General features: G+C 37.6%; 1 pseudogene; it reads left to right on the top strand.

The window, feature by feature from the left end:
- The first annotated feature begins 262 nt into the window (after nt 1-262).
- On the top strand, nt 263-1,043 carry LOC108307834 (annotated as a pseudogene).
- Nucleotides 1,044-7,253: the final 6,210 nt, after the last annotated feature.

The raw sequence follows: 7,253 nt of genomic DNA, 5'->3' as shown, positions 1-7,253 counted from the left end.
ACCCCAAAACAGGCAACAAAAGCAAAAGTAGACAGGTGAGACTGCATCAAAATGAAAAGCATCTATCTGAACAATAAAGGCTCACCAGAGTGAATAGAACAGTTGTGGAATGGGAGACAATAGTTTGCAAATCATACATCTCATAAGGGCTTAATATTCTAGTATATTGAACCTCGTCACTGCTGCCGCTACCACCACCCAGAAACTGCTGAGCCCCCGTCCATCCACAGCCACCACACCACTCTGGAAACAACATCCAGTCATGGATAAAAATGACTTGGTACAGAAGCCCAAACTGGCCAAACAGGCTGAGTGTTACGATGACACGGCAGCCTGCATTAAGTCTGTAACTGAGCAAGCAGCTGAATTATCCAATGAGAGAGAAACCTTCTCCAGTTGCTTATAAAAATGTAGGAGCCTGTCGTTCATCTTGGAGGGTTGTCTCAAGTATTGAACAAAAGATGGAAGGTGCTGAGAAAAAAAAAAAAACAGCAGATGGTTCAAGAACACAGAGAAAACTGAGACGGAGCTAAGAGATACCTGCAATGATGTCCTGTCTCTTGGAAAAGTTCTTGATCCCCAATGCTTCACAAGCAGAGGGCAAAGTCTTCTATCTGAAAATGAAAGGAAATTACTACCATTATATGGCTGAGGTTGCTGCTAGTGATGACAAGAAATGGTGTGTGGATCAGTCACAATAAGCATACCAAGAAGCTTTTGAAATCAGCAAAGAGGAAATGCAACCAACACATCCTATTAGACTGGGTCTGGTCCTTAACCTCTCTGTGTTCTAGTATGAGATTCTGAACTTCCCAGAGAAAGCCTGCTCTCTTGCAAAAACAACTTTTGATGAAGCCATTACTGAACTTGATAGATTAAGTGAAGAGTCATACAAAGACAGCACATTAATAATGCAATTACTGAGAGACAACGTGACATTGTGGACATTGGATATCCAAGGAGACTAAGCTGAAGCAGGAGAAGGGGGGAAAATTAACTGCCTTCCAACTTTTTTCTGCCTCATTCTAAAATTTACACAGTAGACCATTTGTTATCCATGCTGTCCCACAAATAGTTGTTTACAATTTATGACAGGTTTATGTTGCTTCTATTTGAATTTCTATATTTTCTATGTGGTTGTTATGTTTAATATTAGGGGGAGTAGAGCCAGTTAACATCTAGGGAGTTATCTGTTTTCATCTTGAAGTGGCCAATATGGGGATGTGGAATTTTTATATAAGTTATAAATGTTTGGCACAGTGCTTTTGGTACATTGTAGCTTCACAAAGGCCAGTGTTAAAACTGTTTCCATATCTGAGCAAAGAAAACCGCCTACATATTGATTTGTCTTGGTGGGGAATAAAAGGAATCATTGGTTACAGTCAGAGGTGTAGTAGGATATGTAAGGTACTTTCAGGTTTGGAGCACTTACAAGACTGTGGTAGAAACAGATATCCCATGGATACCGTGTGTTAAACCATGTATAGTTGTGGAATATTCAATCTCAATGTGCACACCTTTGACTACAGCTGCAGAAGTGTTCTTTTAGACAAAGTTGTGATCCATTTTACTCCGGATAAGGGCAGAAACAGTTTACATTCCATTGTTTGTAAAGTTACCTGCTTTTAGCTTTCATTATTTTTGCTACAATCATTTTATTTGTATTTAAATGCTTTAGACAAGCTAAGAACATATGTAAAAGTAAAGATATAGTAAAAATAAATCACCTGATAGTCATTACTTCGTGTATATCAAGTACAGAAATAAAACAAACAAACAAACAAAAAAAACATGTATTTTACTTAAAAAATTTTTTTTTGCTTTTGTAATTTTTTTTTTTTGGTACTTGCCTAACATGCATGTGCTGTAAAAATAGTTAACAGAGAAATAACTCGAGATGATAGCTAGCTTTGTTTAATGGCTTATGAAATTTTCATAAATAATCCAAGCATAATCATTAAGAGCATGTGTATTAAGTTCACATAAGTGGAATAAAATTTCTATGAATGGACTTTTCAACTACTTTCTCTACATCTTTTCATGTAACTTAGTCTTTGTTCTGAAACTTCTCTAAAGGAAATTGTACATTTTTTGAAATTTATTCCTTATCCCTCTTGGCAGCTAATGGGCTTTCACCAAGTTTAAACATAAAGTTTAACATAACAAAAATACTACTAATATAACTACTGTTTCCAACCATGTTCTACGATCCCATCTCCTCCTCCCCACCCTGAAAAAAATGAGTTCCTACTTTTTCTGGGAGAGGAGAAGATTGATTGGGAAAAAAGTAATATGTTCCATTTAAATTTTGGCATATGGCATTTTCTAACTTAGGAAGCCACCATGTTCTTGGCTCATCATGACATTGGGTAGCATTAACTGTAAGTTTTATGCTTCCAAATCACTTTTTGGTTTTTCATAATTTCTTGATATTCTTATAGGCTACCTTTGATTTTGATCCTTTATTCTTTCTATCAGTTGGCACAAGATTACCTTCCTTTTTTAGCCTTCTGCCTTGTCACCAATCATTCCTACTTGGTGGCCATGTACTTGGAAAAAGGCCACATGATCTTTCTGGATCCACTCAAATGTCTAAGATACCCTGCTTCCTTTGCTTGCATCCCACAAACTATTTCCCTCATCCTATTTACTGCAGCAAATCTCTCCTTAGTTTATGATATTGTGTTTATTTCCCTTTAAAACTCTACCTATCCTGAATGGTCTGTCATTGTCTGCCTTTCAAATTCTTCCTCTTTCTCTTCCTCTATTCTCTAAATAATGATCGGGCTAAGTTATACCCAACGCTCATTTTACAAAACATTTCTTCAGTACTTTGTAGAAAACACCAAATAAAAATGCCATTTTAAAAGAGGTATTTTTTTTCTGCACCTCTTTGGAACGTACGTTTCTTTTCTACACCTTTTTAGAAAGTAAGCTCCTTAAGAGCAGGGACAATGTTTTCTGTATGTTCTACTGTGCCTAGTACACTGTAAATGCTCAATAAATACTGATGATAGGAGGCAGTTTGATGATAAGGGTGAGAAACTGAAATCCCTTCCCCCCAAAAAAATTCTAGTATATAAGGAAATCAAATAATAGCAAGAAAGCAGTAACCTGATTGTAAAATAAGTTAAGATCTTGAAAAGACATTTCTCTAAAGAAAACATACAAATGGCCAACATGTATATGGAAAAATGCTCAACATTTGCTATTTATCAGTGAAATGAAAATCAAAACCACCAGAAACTATCATCCCATACCTGTTAGAATGGCTATCATCAAAAACACAAAAAATAACAAGTATTGGCAAACATGTGGAGAAAAGGAAACCCTTATACACTGTTGTTGGGAATATAAATTAGAACAGCCATATGAAAAACAATATATGGAAGTTCATGAAAAAAATAAAAATAGAATGATCATCTGAGCCAGCATCTTCTGAGTTTTAAAAGCCTGTAGTATACATACAAAAGGAAATAAAATTTATTTTCTTTATGCGAAGGAAATGAAATCATTATGTCAAAGAGATATGTGCACCTTCATGTGCATTGTAGCATCATTCACAATAACTAAGATATGGAATCAACCTAAGTGTCCATTGAGGGATGAATGGCTAAAGAAAATGTGATATATATGTGCAATAGAATACTCTTTAGGCTTAAGTGATAAGAAAATCCTATATTTTCAACAACATGAAGGAACTTGGCAACTTTATGCTCAGTGAAATAATCCTGGCGGAGAAAATACTGTATAATATCACTTACATGTAGAATCCAAAAAAGTTCAACTTATAGAAACAGAGTGTAAAATAGTAGTTGCCAGGGGTTGGGGCAGGGGTGAGGTGGAAGAAAATGTAAAGATATTCGTCTAAAGGTGCAATGTTTCAATTAGGATGAATAAGTTCTGGAGATCTATTGTACAGCAGGGTGACCATATTTAATAATGTATTGCATACTTGAAAATTGCTAAGAGAGTAGATTTTAAATGTTGTCACCACAAAAAAAAATAAATATATGAGGTGCTAAATAAGTTGATTACTTTGATTTAATAATTGCATAATGTATACATATATTAAAACATCACATTGTACACCATAAATATATATAATTTTTGACAACTATAGCTTAAGAAGCCTGGGAGAAAAAAGCCAAGCAATGAAATGAATGAAAACAAAAACCCAGGGCAAAAAAATTATAGGATAAGGCTAAAACAATGCTTAAAGGGGGAATTTATAGCTGTAAATATCTATAAAAGAAAAGAAAAAATCTTCAATCAATAATAAGACCTCCAATTTTAAGACACTGAAAACAACAGTAAACTAAATCTAAAACAAGCAGAAGAAAGGAAATAAATAAGGTTAGGATATGATAAGCGTTTGGCTACATGTTCCCACTAAAATTTCATCTTGAATTGTAATCACCACATGTCAAGAGAGGGACCTGATTGGAGGTGATTGGATCATGGAGGTGGTTTCTCCCATGCTGTTCTTGTGATCATGACGAGTTCTCACAAGATCTGATAATTTAAAAAGTGAGAGTTTCTTCTGCACTGGCCAGGTCTCTCCTGCCACGTTGTGAAGAAGGTGCCTGCTTCCCCTTCACCTTTCTCAGTGATCATAAGTTTCCTGAGGCCTCCAAAGCCATACAGAACTGTGAGTCAATTAAACCTCTTTTTCTTTATAAATTACCCAGTCTCAGGTAATATCTTTATAGCAGTGTGAAAATGGACTAATACAGAGAATGGGTACCATGTTGAAGTGACTTTAGAACTTGGTAACAGGCAGAGGTTGGAATAGTTTGGAGGGCTCAGAAGAAGCCAGAAAGATGCAGCAAAGTTTGAAACTTCTTTGAGACTTGTTAAATGGTTTTGACGAAATGCTGACAGTGATATAGACAATAAAGTCCAGGCTGACATGGTTTTGTTACTGGAAAGGGGTCCTGATCCAGACCCCAAGAGAGGGTTCTTGGATCTTGTGCAAGCGAGAATTCAGGGTTAGTCCACAGAGCAAGGTAAAAACACTTTTTTTAAAAAAAAATTTTATTTTTTTTCAGACAGTCTCTCACTGTCACCTGGGTGAGAGTGCAATGGCATAATCTCAGCTCACGGCAACTTCCACCTCCCTAGTTCACGCAGTTCTCCACCTCAGCCTCCTGAGTAGCTGGGATTATAGGCGCACGCCAGCATGCCTGGCTAATTTTTTGTATTTTTAATAGAGACAGGATTTCACTATGTTGGCCAGGCTGGTTTCAAACTCCTGACCTCGTGATCCGCCTGCCTAGGCCTCCCAAAGTACTGGGATTACAGGTGTGAGCCACTGCACCTGGCCAAAAACACCTTTATTAAGAAAGTAAAGTGGTGAAAGGACAGCTACTCCATAGACAGAGTAGGATGTTCCTGAAAGTAAGAGGAGGAACACTTCCACCCTAGGTACAATGCTTGTATGTATATATAAGATAAAATTAGCTCTTGGAGAGATGTGCTTTGCCACAAGGGTTTGTGATAAAGAATTAATTTTCCTTATTACTATATTTTGCAAGAATCAATATTATTATCTTTAAAGCAAAATTAGGAATGCCTTAGTTCTCCAGATATCAGGATATCTGGACACTCTCAAGTCTGGTTCTGTTTCAGTAAATGTCATAAATTTGTTCCCTTAACCATAAATATCTAGAGGCTAAGAATGAGTAAATTTCTGGAGATCCAGCCAGCAAGTCTCAGCCTCATTTTCCTAGCCCTCACTCAAAATGGAGTCACTTTGCTCAAAAGCCTCTGACAGTTTTAGATGGAGATGAGGAACTTTTTGGGAAATGGCGCAAAGGTCACTTATGCTATGCTTTAGCAAACACACAGGCAGCATTTTGCCCCTGCCCTAGAGATCTGTGGAACTTTGAAACTGAGAGAGATTAGTTAGAGTATCTGGCAGAAGAAATTTCTAAGCACCAAAGCATTCAAGAGGTGGCCTGGCTGATTCTGAAAGCATTCGGCTATATGCACTAACAAAGAGATGATTCGAAATTGGAACTTATGTTTAAAAGGGAAGAAGAGGTTTCTTCCGCAGGATAGAGTTTGTTAAAATTGTTAAGAAAAAGGGCTATTTTAAGAGATACTAAGTGAAATTTAGAAGACGATGAGAGGGTAAAACTGATTACTAGGCCAGGCATGGTGGCCCACACCTGTAATCTCAGCACTTTGAGAGGCCGAGGCGGGCGGATCACCTGAGGTCAGGAGTTCAAGACCAGCCTGGCCAACATGGTGAAACACTGTCTTTAAAAAAAAAAAAAAACAACTGATTACTATGCTTGGAAATGCTTGGTGATACAAGATAAAAATAAATACAACACACCCAAATGCAGGATGATAGTTGTGTAACAAACAGAGATGTCATTTGTAAGATTGCTTATGGCCATATAGAGGGGGATATGCTAGTCTGTGCCACATATGCACACACAGACTGCCAAAATATGGTGTGAACATTGGCCTGACAAATTATGCTGCAGCATACTGTATTGGCCTGCTGCCCTGAAGCCTTCTCAATAGGCTTGGCATGGACAAGATCTAGAAGGCCAAGTGGAGGTGACTGGTGATGAATACAATGTGGAAAGCATTGATGGTCAGCCAGGTGCCTTTACCTGCTATTTCGATGTGGGCCTTGCCAGAACTACCACTGGCAATAAAGTTTTTGGCACCCTGAAGGGAGCTGTGGATGGAGTCTTGTCTATTCCTTATAGTACCATATTATTTCCTGTTATGATTCTGAAAGCAAGGAACTTAAAGCAGAAGCACACCGGAAGCACATCATGGGCCAGAATGTTGCAGATAACATGCACCACTTAATGGAAGAAGATGGAGATGCTTACAAGAAACAGTTCTCTCAATTCATAAAGAAAACTCCCTAATTTAGAAGCTTTAAAGGAGAATTATTTCACCCCTGCATAGTGTCATCTTCCATGTGGTGTGGCTGGCCTCGTGTCTAATTAACCTCTTTCTTGATTGCAATGCCATGGTCTTTCTTTGTGCAGGAGGCAGGAAGAATCCCTTGGGCAATTACATTAGTATTTCATATAAGATGGGATCACTAACAATTAATTCTGTCAGTTTTTGTTTGTCTGGGATTGTCCTTGTTTCAGCTTCATTGTGCTGCTTTTAAAATGTTCTTATTTTCTTTCTTTTTTTTTTTTTGAGACGGAGTTTCACTCATGTTACCCAGGCTGGAGTGCAATGGCGCGATCTCGGCTCACCGCAACCTCCGCCTC

The sequence above is a fragment of the Cebus imitator genome, unplaced genomic scaffold (assembly GCF_001604975.1).
Source record: "Cebus imitator isolate Cc_AM_T3 unplaced genomic scaffold, Cebus_imitator-1.0 Scaffold81, whole genome shotgun sequence".
Taxonomy (NCBI): Eukaryota; Metazoa; Chordata; class Mammalia; order Primates; family Cebidae; genus Cebus; species Cebus imitator.
Note: the sequence above shows the minus strand (reverse complement) of the source record. Positions and strands in the feature narration are given on the sequence as shown.